The 13,153-nt window shown below is 35.6% G+C and overlaps 1 protein-coding gene across 9 annotated transcripts in view; it reads right to left on the reverse strand.

The window, feature by feature from the left end:
* The window catches only part of ncam1a (neural cell adhesion molecule 1a), a 765,634-nt gene that overhangs the window by 357,513 nt on the left and 394,968 nt on the right, over positions 1 to 13,153 (reverse strand). The gene's annotated exons all lie outside the window — the stretch shown is intronic.

Raw genomic sequence — 13,153 nt, forward strand, 5'->3', positions numbered from 1 at the left:
GAATCTGTCTCTCAGCAGACAGAAAATTCAAAGTTTATCCGGAATGGGATACAAAAAAAAAAATCAGAAAGATTCTACCCAAAAGGCATTCTGCCCAACTCTACCTAGTATTTTCAAACGTACACTAAGCTAAGAACAAAAAGATGATAAACTCAACCCCAACTCAATAAAACTCTTCAGAAGTCTTGTGCTTGGTTTGAAAGAAGGGGATTTCAGTACTTTGCTTTCAGGAAGTCAGGTTGGTTTCCACCTTATCTAGTGATTTAAGAAATAGATGTTTGTAACAATGGCTTGTTTATAAAGATGTAAAGAACTTCAGTCCCAAGATTATCAGTTAAATCATTACATGTAGTAATGAAATTAGTATCAAAATTTGTAAAACCAAATTTTTCCCAAGTGAATGATGAGGAACCTGGTAAACTGTACAGAAACATAGCTTGGCTAAACACACTAACACAAATGAAACAATGCCCACAAATAATATAAAACATTCAAAAAACACAATTAATCCTTTAAAAAGCTGAAGGCTGACTGGCAGCCTCCTTCACACTCTCCTTATAAAAGTGGCCAGGAGAAAGAGACAGCATGGAAAGATCAAGCAGCGCATCTTACAGAGTTGCAATTTAGGCTCACATTGAATCCTATTAGGCATGACAGTAAAGATGAGTTTTTCTACAAATACAAAAATATAAACAGACACCTACATTTTGAAGTCCTTGTCATATCTTGATGACTATTGATGATTGTTTTAGATCCCATGTGTTTACGTGTTTTGTTATCAAAGTATATCCAGTGGTGCTTATTGGTACTAGAAGTACATGGAGAAAGAGGCCATCTTTTCTTAGAGGTACGGCCCTTTTAGCATTCAGTCTTTGCATGACAAAGAACAGTCACATCGACAATGACAACATGCATATCATCCCTGCTGACTCAATACAAAACAAATAAAACTAACAGAGAAATAGCCTCAGTTCCTCAGTTAAGACGCACTCCATCCCAGTAACACTTAGCTAACCCTTTGCCAGGCTTCCCATGACCCTTTCAAAGTTTATATGTCTGACATGTTTATCTTTTATGTGAGAGACAGTTCCTAACAGCTTTTCTACCATGAGACTTACAGGGTAACTCAAAAGAGCTCACCTTCACCCTCACCATCTGTGCATAGATTTGTGGAAAGCTTCTTCTATAGACCTTGAAATGAATAAACTAAGAAAATGGATTCCTTCCAAATCCAACAATACAAGTGTGTTTGAGACAATGGTTTATTTTAGCCAATGAGCTGATGTTTGTTTAGGCTTATTGTGCTTGATTTGTTTTTGCTAGTCAGACCTAGAAACAGCAATTGGTTGTATGCAAATAAGGCACCACAAAGAACGTTTAACGTTATTATAATCACACTTTTACCTGTTAAGATTTGCAGGTCTGTAAACAGCTGACTGCCTTAAAGTGCAGCTGGGCTAAAAATATAGTCAGTAAACAACGAGTTTCTTATCTAATGCACATGAAGATGGTTGCGTATAAATATAGGCTTCTTCTAATTTTGATTCAGAAACACCCCAAAGTTAGTCTTGAATACTGTCACATGCAGCTTATACTAAGTTCACGTGATGCTTTGCTGCAGCATTGTGGAGAAGGCATTTTCTTAAGCTGAATCTTAAAGAGCCTTTTTTTGTCAATTTAAAAAGCAAATGACTTCTGTATCTCTCGATATAAGGTAAAAAAAATGGCAGAGCAAAGCAACTCATTTGTGAATGTCAGAAAAGCATTATGAAGTAAATTCACGCCTGTCATCCTTCAGTGGCCATTTTTAAATATATAGTATGCAGAGAGACATTCATTTTCGCTAGTGCAAAGTTAAATAAAGATTAAGGAGGATAGCATATGTTCACGTGAATTGTTATCCAACTTTAGGTTAGAGTAAGACGTAGATCAATAGCTACTTGGTCAGCAAAATTTGGGTATTCATTTTCAGGATTGTTATTCGCTGTACTTTAATCCTAACATGGAGCAGACACAATGACCAGCTCGTACTCAGCTCAACTTTCTTGGATTTCTATCCTATACAAGTGTAAGATTATCTTTACAATCTTTAAATTCAAACACCCCCTAAATTGTCTGTCATCACTGATAAAGCCAAATATGAGACTCTTGCCACCTTCTGATGCTAGTCCCACCATAAAACTTTCACAAATCAGCCAGTCGCACCTCCTCTCATGAAGTACCTCCTTAGATCTGTCCATCAAAAAGTTTAAAGCTGCTTTTATTGACTTGTTTTAAATCATCCATGCAAATGGTGACCTTGCTGTTCTGTCTGTTTGTCAAATGACTCCTTTGATCACTCTGATATGAATACACTCTACCTAGTCTACATATCTGCTTATGATTTTGTTTGGGATTTTTTTTTTTGGTTTGAATTATCTTGCAAAATACCATGCAATGTAATGCTACCTTTTGAGAATTTATATTCTGTTCTTGTTTTCTATATAAATTGAGTCACAGTGGTTTCCTTTTTCAGCTTGATGTGTTAAAAAAGTGTTAAAAGACTATAAGAAGGTAAGAATGTTAAAGAATGATGTTAAACTGTATGTTATTTTCTTGTATTTTTTTTTTTTTTTGATTTGAAATTTTGTGTGTCTGTGGTCTATACCACACAAAAAGGAGTGCAGGTAAAGAAAAGGCAAACATGGGAAGCTTTCAAACAAGGGGCTTTGTGCAAAATGCAGAGCAGCAGGCAGATGAGTACAGAAGGTTTATTGAAATATCTAGCTATATACTATGAAAGGTCAAGTTCTAATTGTCATTTTTCTGGACTTTCCACATGCATATAAAGGTAGGCCCTTGCATCATTGGACACCTTTAATTTGTAAACATGCATCGATAGTGGTATGTCAAAATGACACTGAAGAGAAAGATTCCTGAGATGTTCACCTTATGTCCAGGCAAACAAAAAAGTCAAGTGGAAAGCAGGAAGAAGCTGCAGCAAGAAGAAGAACACTATTACCAAAAAGACACATGCCATGAAATGTCTGAGTTGCAGTGACATAACCTTAAGAGCAATATGTATGACTGTTGTTGTAGCATCCAGGTTATATGGTGTCATATCTATTTCCTTTGTTTGTGGTTTTTCTATTGATTTAAATATTAAGAACTTTAAGAATGTTAACTTTTAAAATGGCTGAGTAAAGTATCTAAACCAGACCCCAAATTCCCCACCTTGTTGCTCTATCTTACCATCTGAAGTCTGAACATTTAAGGAGAGAGGAACATGGAGCTGCAGTAACAACCAGCTCTTGTTGAAGTCATACTCAAGTCCCAGTTGTAAGTTGTCTTCTTCCCCACCAGGGGCCTCATGCAAAACGCCGTGTGTGGAATTCACACTAAACTAAGGTGTACGGACAAAAGTAGAAATGTGCATACGCACAAAAAATTCAGATGAACAAAATCATGCGTAAATTTATGTTCCACTACATAAATGCAAGTCAGCATAAAAAGTAATGCTCGTGCACATGCCTGCCGCCCCACCCTGACTCTTCCCAGAATTTCACATATTTTAATATGCAAATCAATATAAGTAGCCCTTTCCATTCAGTGTTCAGTTAAAAGACAATGGAAAAAAGAATTTCAGCAAATGCAAAGTTGAGGCAAGGAAAAACATGCTATTTGTTGGCTTAAACAATGGTATACACAACAAAAGGAAGTCAATCGAGTGATACAGAGTGTGGAGAAACTCGAAAGTTCAAGTTCAGAAAGTCGCACAGTGCCTGAATTAAAAAAGAAATGGTCAGATATCAAAGTCGCCGTAAAAAGGTGAGTCATTGCCCACCATCTGAGTGTCATATGGAAGTGTATTAGGGTACAGAGAAAAGAAAAAAAACAGGGACACAGTGGAAAACAGGGTCAAATGTCCACTTCAATATTTTGTCATTGAAGTAGAATGTCGTAAACTTAATCTTAAAATCAATGTTTAATTTAATAGAGTTTCTCAGATCCCATCGAAACTAAAGTGGCACATTAAATGCTTCGTTTTTCTATGTGCTCTATGTGTGTGAATCAGTACGTGTTTCTTAAACAGGCTTTCTCTTACACAGACAGGACACAGAATCCATTATATTCATGATATTACAGCTCTCCGAACAATTTAAATACTGCGATGTATACCTGATATCATTTTCATGATGATAGGAGTTAAAGCATGTTATTAAACATGGGAACACAGTGGCACAGTGGTAGCAATGAGCTGGCTCCCCATCCAGAGATTGTTCCTGCATCCTGTAAGATGTTTACAGCACCATGCAAGGCCCTTAATGAAATAATTTATTGCAGAAGTACTGTCTCTTTCAAACAGACTAACCCCAACTTCTTGTCGTTCCTTTTCTTTCTCTAAGTAACCAATCGCCACACAATCAGCTCTTTAACAAATGTCAAGCGATTTGTAAGCTTACAACGCCGATTCTTCAAAAGTTCTTGCTCAACATAATAAATGTAGGATAGGGTCACCCAGAAGACTTTCATGATATAATAGTGATGTTCACTATGGTATACACAATAAATTTAGATTCATTAAATAAATAATGATAAAAATCCAAACCCAAAGCATTTGATTAGAAATGTTTTCTTTATCTATTGTGTACAGAAACAAAGTGTACATTATCTCACCAAAGATAGCTATAATACGAAGCTAAGGTCCTGAGTTACAGTGTCAATCTTAGAGAAATTATTTTCTTGTGCTGGAAATATAAATAAAATTAAATCAAATATTTCGCGTTTAACAGGACACCGTGTGTAAGAGTGAATGTTTCCAGCCTAATCCTAGAACCCAGGGAAAAAAGTATATCCTATTCCAGTAGTCTCAAGGAACTGAACCTCTTTATTTTGGAACAGAGAAGGAAACATGGCTATCACATACTGTACTTGTCTTCAAAATTTGCAAACATACAAGAAAAACTCTGGTAATTGAGCACATTTGTCAAAATTAAGGGGAAGTGCACTCAAACTGAAAACCAGGAAACGATTTTTCAAAGAAGGGTTTTTGGAGTAAATTGCCATATCATTTAGTTGTAGTGGAGATTCCGACAGCTTTTAAAAAATGTCAGGATGAGAATTTGAGAAAATTGAGCCATTGGTTAACCACAATAAGCCTGATGAACTGAACAGTCTTTAATTTGTAAAATATCTTATGCTCTTATATTCTATGCTTACAATATACATTTAGAAACAGAGGAGGTTCAGTCAGTCACCAAATTGTATACAACACTCCTCCTATATAAGGATCTTAATCCCAAGCTAAACATTATAGGATTCAACAACTTTGATTTCCTGAAGATCAAATCCGGAAAATCCTACGTTAATTTTCTGAATCCATTTAATCCAATTTTAAGCATAGTGACAGCTGAAGCCATTCTCTATAAGACCATGCATACAGCATGTACTGACCCTAAATGTGTTAATGGCAAGATACACTCACATACACACCCACATTCAGTCATACAGGTCCTATTCAGAGTTGACAATTAACCAAACGAATACTCTGGGATGTGGAAGTAAAACTGATGAAAATAACCATGAAGATAAAGAGAGACTGGACAAACTCCACACAGATGGTGTCAGGTTGGCACTGAGAGACATCTTCCTACAGCCATGACGTGGCACCACTGTGCTGACTTCCTCAAATATCATATAACCCTGAAGCTGCTCCAAACGAGGAGCCCAGGTATCTTGAAAACGTTTAATCGCACAACATTTGGCCAACAGGTGTTTTGCTGTAGACAGTGTTGATGTGTCAGTTTATGAGTTCAGACAGTTATGTTTCTGTCATCTCCCAGAAAGGGTACACCAGATGTATTTATTAACAAAAGGGCAGGAAATAATGTGCAGAAGAAGGAAACATCATTAAACAAGTGCTGATGGTCAAAGGATATTCAACTCAATATGACATTCACGGAGTATAAGTAAAACAACATCATGCCAAAACAATAGAACTTACATTTTCTGATAAAATTTTTCTTCTTGATAGTCTTTTGGGACAGGCAACTGTCAAACAAACTACTCATAAAAATCTCAGATGACTAATGTAATCAAATATGGCAGCAAAGATACAGTTGACGTGAGATTATTGATGAAGCGCCTAAAGAAACAAGAATGTTTGTTAAGGTGTCAACTGTATTAAGAAATAAAAATGAGCTCCAGGATGTCTGCCGTCATCATCTTATGGATGTTACACTCATATGGTATCTGTCTAACCCATGATTAGTTGCTAATCTGTCAGTTGGTACCGTCAGGAAGACCATGAGACATGTTCCTTTAACTGTACACTACCAGAAACAAATGACAATGTAAAAATTACAAAAACGGAGTGAATGACTTTTGAAGACATGCTCTTAATTTTTATTTGTAATAGATAAATTTCCAAAAATGTATTATGGGGCTTATATTATATTGATTGTATTTGACTATATTTTTCAGTGAACTCGAATAAACTGCAATCTTTATGGGGAATTATAATCTACACAAAAATATTAGAATACCTTATAAGATTTCAATCATTACAGGGGTTACAGAAGTGAGTCCAGGGACAATATTAGAACTAGAAAATGAATTCACGGGACCTCTGCTTGTGGCAGTGGGTTGTTGATAGCCATTGATGAATAGCAAACTTATTTAAACTGCAACCTACACATTATTGACAGAAAGAATATAACAAATTTACTGGTGCTTACCAGGGACCACATTATGTTTACTATCTTGTGGAAGGCAAAATAAAATTACCGTACACATCTAGTACAAGAGAAGAGAAGCAAACGTCCTCAACAACAAAACAAATTAATGATCAATTTTACATATCCTCTACATATTGTACACTGACATGTACCCAATCATTTCTAATAAGCACAAAGGGAATGATAAAATATCTACAGATGGCCATCAAATGCATAGAAAAGGTATTATGTGCTATGAAGGAGGAGATCCTGGGAGGAAATTTGTCTGTGATATGAATCACACTTCTTAGCTGTCGCATTAAGCTTTTTTTATACCATTTGTTTAAGATATCACGCAACACTCAACTATACAGGGCTGACAATGATATATTTTTACTGAAAAAGTAGGAAGCTCATATCCTGTAATATGTTTCTTACTGTAAGCATTTTCTGATTTACTTTTATTAGTGTCCAGCCTCTGCTTTCACTCCACCTAAACTGCCTACAGCACTGACTCACAGAATAATCCACTATCGTTTTATACTAATATTAGAAAAATTGTGCCTGACGTGGGCAGAAACCTTTTTTTAATGGTCCTTCAAAGTCAGAAGTTGCTTTTTCATATATTCCATGCAACTGCAACTTTATTTTAGTGATGGATGAAGCAGAGTGTGACTGAAAAAGTACATTATGTGTCCAATTCTCTGTATAAAATATTACCTTTTTAAATTTAGGGGGCACTTTTCGGTATAAAACTGGTTGGAGGTTTTATTGTTTTTTAGTAACTTTATGTCTATTTTAAGCTATGCATTTATAAAGTATATACTGTACAATACACTAAAACTATTAATTTCTTGGATTAGAAGGAGATAAAGCTGATTGTAAAATCTGAGTGATGTTTTTTAGGTGCTGAAAGAACTCATTTCATTTTGAGGGTGGGTACCATTCAGATTCTGGCAAAAAAGTTGATGTGTCTTTAAGAATATTAATACTAGATTTACGCCACTTTTTTTCTGAATTCCATATAACAGCATTGTGCATTTTTAATCTGATTTGACATCAAATGCACTTTCTGCTGAATTCTGCTATAGTGGCCAGAATTCTATAGAAAACTCTACACATCTGTTTCATATATTGCTGTAACTTACGTAAATATTCAGGTTTGAGGCTACTATTGAAATATGGAACATAGCAATATCCTAAAAATTTGTGTTCTCTTGCTTATATCAAAGTGCTATTAAATCTAAGCTTTAAATATCAAAAAATGTTATTTTCTCTGGCATTGAAGAAACTGAATATAGTTTTTGTGGCTATCCTGTGCTCACAGCCAAGAAAACAGTCCTGAGGTGAGTTTAAGAGTGCTGCTTCCTTGACTGCTAGAAATATGCCATTTACAAAACTAAGTAGCCCAGGCGTCTCACTGAGATTTTGTAACATGAAAAAAACAAAACATTTACTGTTACAGACTCATTCGTCCAAACTAGCAGAGAGCACCCAACCTGAAGAAAAAACTGTTGATAGCTGATGAGGAACAAAAGGAGGGAGAAGTGGAAACTGGACAAAGCACAAGCCACGCCATCAACTAATTAATGGTGTCCATGTGGTCAAGTGGGATGTCAGGCCACAGAATCACATCTGTGTCTGACTGAGTGTGAAAGGGATGATGTCTGATTTTATTCTCCCAAATTGTACACTTCACATTTATTAACCATCAGGAAAACTGAAAATTAGATTGACTTGGCTTGTTTAGATAATTTGACCATTTCTACTTGAGCTTTGGTCTCCATACACTCCACTGTAATTAGTGCACAGTGTAAATGGGGAGACGGTGTGAGAAGAAAGAATTTACAAAAATTTATCAATACCAAATTCCTGAATTTGGACCAAAAAACCACGACTCAGAAATCAACAGCAACCTATTGAGGTTGATAATAACAAAGAGCTCATCAGTGGTAAGCTCATAGCATGGTTAGAAATTCTGAACTATGTGAACACAGAACTTAAAATGAGATGCCACAGTTTTGAACACCGAGGTAAAGCAGGGCTCCGTTTTTGAAGATAAATTGTTATTGCAATATTCTTCTACTGATTTCAGGTATTAAAGAATACACTAAAGTTGTATTAATTTGTGTACTAAAGCCAAAAGGAGATATCTGAACTTAATTATGTCTGGCTGTTTAGCATAATTTATATACAGGGAATACAGTCAGCGGTTGGCTGTGCTCCCTTCACTGCTGCTTTCCTACACAGAGAAAAAATATTTGTGTAGCCTTTTTAAATAATTGGGATTTTTTTTATTTGAAAGGCCTGAATTTATCAATAAAGACAGTCTCCACTTTGCCTGGACAGGATCTAATATTTTATCATAAAATATGCCTGGTTCCAGACTGCAGCCTTGCGATTATAAACCACAGACTGTTTTTTTATCTTACGTGTATTTACAGAGGCTTACAGACTACAACTATCAGCTGCTAGAGGGGATACATTTTCTTAGAAATTTGCAAATATTGCCTAGCTCAATAGCACAAGTTTCAAGGGCAAATGAATGTTTGCCATAATTATGGAAAATAACTTTGAATTAAAAGCCATCCATCCATCCATTTTCCAACCCGCTGAATCCGAACACAGGGTCACGGGGTTCTGCTGGAGCCAATCCCAGCCAACACAGGGTGCAAGGCAGGGAACCAATCCCGGGCAGGGCGGCAACCTACTGCAGAACACACACACACCGAGCACACACTAGGGCCAATTTAGAATCGCCAATCGACCTAACCTGCATGTCTTTGGACTGTGGGAGGAAACCGGGGCACCCGGAGGAAACCCACGCAGACACGGGGAGAACATGCAAACTCCACGCAGGGAGGACCCAGGAAGCGAACCCGGATCTCCTAACTGTGAGGCAGCAGTGCTACCACTGCACCACCGTGCCAATTAAAAGCCAACAAACATATTATTTATTTATTTATTTATTTATTTGTTTGTTATTTAAGTACCATTTATTCATTCAGTCATCACCACATTTATAATGCAAAGTACTATAAAAATCTATGACCAATTACAATATTACCCCCAATTTTTGTATTGGCAAAATTTTCCTCACTGTTCACATACACATCTCATCTGCTGCCACATTTACAGTCGATAAATACAATTACTGCCATCCATTTTCTACACTTTTCTTTCTCTTGTCAGGGATCAGGGGGATTTTCCATAAACAGAACCTTGTACATGTAAATTTAATTTCTCTATACAGTCAGTTAGAAAGAGCAGTCTGCAAAATGTTATGACGATGACATGAGTGAAACAGGCATCAAATAAACTACTTCTGTGTAAATTGTACAGTGTGCAACTGCTTTCAAAACCATACAGTTTAAATCCTTACGCGATGCAAAAACAGGCAATTTTTTCTTTCTGCAGATGAGTCCAGGATGGTTGATGAATGTGTCGAACTATACATAAGCTTAGACCTACATGTATTAGCAGCAGAGAGTTGATATATGTGGCAACCACAACCGCAAAACTACGAAAAATATAAACAATCCGCTTACTGGGATGATACCATGTGAAAAATTAACCAGCAACAAACCATTCAAAATACCTATGATACAGGAATAGGAGCCATCAATCATCCATCAATCAATGGACCCAAAACCAAAAGCTGTATGAATGATAAACGTAAATTAATTATCATAAATATATAAACACATAGTTTTATTTTCTTATTTTTTGTTTCATTAAAACGCATTGGCCAGATACCTTGCATCACTGAATACGTTCTGAATCCAGCGACACTTCTTATGTTATAGCTACTTATGCTTCATGATATTATTTCCCATAATTATTGTAAACAATATTGGCTGTTAGTTCTATTTCAAGTTGGCTCACACTATTTATTATTTTTTTGTTTTCTATTGTTTGCTGTATATCTATTTTATATTTTTTCGGTTCTTTATAAAGTATTTACAATATATGTACTTCATAATTTTATGTATCATCCATTGACATGTATAGAACATTTATTTTTGAGTTTTGTTTTGCTGTGTATACATACTGTACATTACATGTAGGATATTAAATTTGAGTCTATATTACTTTTTTGGAGGAACATTCTAATTTTCCATATGTTTACTTTTTGTTTTACGTGCATTACTCCATTCTATAATTTCTGCCTTTATTTTATTTAAAATATATAGAGTAGCATTATATAACTGTGACAAAGTTTTTTTTTTCTTTTTAAACATTTAAAATACATATATATACATATACTCTTTTTGGGTTCTGCTTACTTTATCTTTTGATATTTGTGGCATACATACACAACATGCACTTGAAACAACACTGGTAGAAGGCAGCTGCAAAGGCAAACAAACAGAGCCAGGAGATAAGCACCGAAAAACGAAAGCAAAAGGATGTAACTGGTAAATCAATGAAATCTAGCACCAAACCAAAACATAATCCAAGTCAAAGTTGAATTCCTTACAAAACTTTGAACACACATGTGATACGCACTTCTTTCTCAGAATCCGCAAACTTGTACAATCCAGAAATCCAAGAGACTGACCTTTATACCCCTTCACCCATGACCTCATGTTGCACGCAAACCCCAGACATCATCCCATAGCAAAGGTATAGCAACAGCTGCATAAACCTTCACAAAATGGTGATGTCCACTGAAAACAAAATTACTTCAACAACTTTAGTTTCCTTGAATTCCACCATTTTAATTTCAGGAATGAATTCAGTGACACAAAAAACAGGTATAGAAAAATAAAAACTAAACATCAATTAAAAAAATACTAATCAAAACAGTTACATGTAGTTTATTTTATCTGATGAAATTGTTTGAAAGGGCAGGAATTTTGCAAGGTGAAGAGAAAAATAAATATTTGAAAATTATTTTCCATTTAATATAGGTGTCATCATTGACAGCTGGCCCATATACACAAGATTTATTTACCCATTGTGAGCATACCAGGGTGGTCCAGATCTAATTATGCAACTGTTCGACTGACAACCGTCTCCCCACCATTTTGGAATGCAGGGCAGGTGCTGCCACCTATCGGCAACAAAAAGAATTTTAAGTGAAATCTCTATGTGCAGGGCAGGTGCTGTGAATTCTCTATGTAATAAACTTAATAAGTTATAGTGTAATGAAAATTACAAAATTAGATCTGGACCACCCTATAGAGCGTAACTCCTGTTAACGTCAGCTCGATTTAAAGGCACATAATTTGAGCAGTTTCTTTAATTAATCTTTTAAGGCAGCACTAGGTTCAACTGTACTACTAGGTATATAAACTGACAAGTTACATGTAATTGGTGTTGGATATTATATGTACCGTATATCTTGGATAACAACTGACCCTGCAGCAATACAACCAAAAGCAGATATATTATAGTTACATTCAATGTAAGAAGTTTTACAAATGAAGAGAGCCTGTAGTCTACCAAACTTGCAAACTTCTCATAGCTAAGATGTTTCTATATGTTACAAAGACATTTTTTTAAAACCTGTTATGATTTCCACTTCAATGACAAGACTTTGTATTTTGTTCCAGCTTATCCCAGTCCTTTTATAGAAGGATAGGATTGTTTTCTTTTTCAAATAAACTTTAGCTTAATTTTTATTAATGTCCTTGAGTAGGCAATTTATTTTTTATTTGAATAGATAGATAGATAGATAGATAGATAGATAGATAGATAGATAGATAGATAGATAGATAGATAGATAGATAGATAGATAGATAGATAGATAGATAGATAGATAGATAGATAGATAGATAGATAGACTTTTTGACTTTTCATGGCCTATGTATTTATCAGAAGCAGTGTTTTTTTGACAAGTCTAGCCCTGCTAAAGCCTCACTTCAAGAGACATCTTATATTTTCACAACCTCATTTCTTCCCTATGTCTTGCTTAAAGCAGTGATGTACATAATGTGAAGCTCAGAGATGCCTTTCACTGAGGCACTTGACAGAAGATGTGTGTTGAGTAAAAAAAGAAGATACTGACTTAAATGGCAACACACAAACCGTTAGAAATCAGCAGGACTCTTCTTGATCGACCTCCAAGCAGCTGGCAATGTGATCATTTATAAAAAGAAAATAACCTCCACCTGTAACCCTTGTAGAATTTAAATGAAAAATAAAATAATTCAAAGCAACAAAAGAAGTAACTCGAGTAGCTACAACACAACAGACGGGAGTGCAGAGGTGCGTTGCTAAGTCAACACTCTAAAATGCCACTTCAGGCTGGCTTGCTGAAAAGGTAACCAAAGACATGTGGCTCATGCATGCACAATTTAGCACAAGCCGGATTTTCCTGAGCCTTTTTGTCGTTTCATATAACGTTGCAATCATTCATGCATATTACTGAAAGATGTACTTGGCGGTGTTTTCAAAAGCCATTACCTAACTTTTCATTAGCAGCACTACCTGTTTACACCCTCCCTCAATCA

This window comes from Erpetoichthys calabaricus, chromosome 9, assembly GCF_900747795.2.
Source record: "Erpetoichthys calabaricus chromosome 9, fErpCal1.3, whole genome shotgun sequence".
Taxonomy (NCBI): Eukaryota; Metazoa; Chordata; class Cladistia; order Polypteriformes; family Polypteridae; genus Erpetoichthys; species Erpetoichthys calabaricus.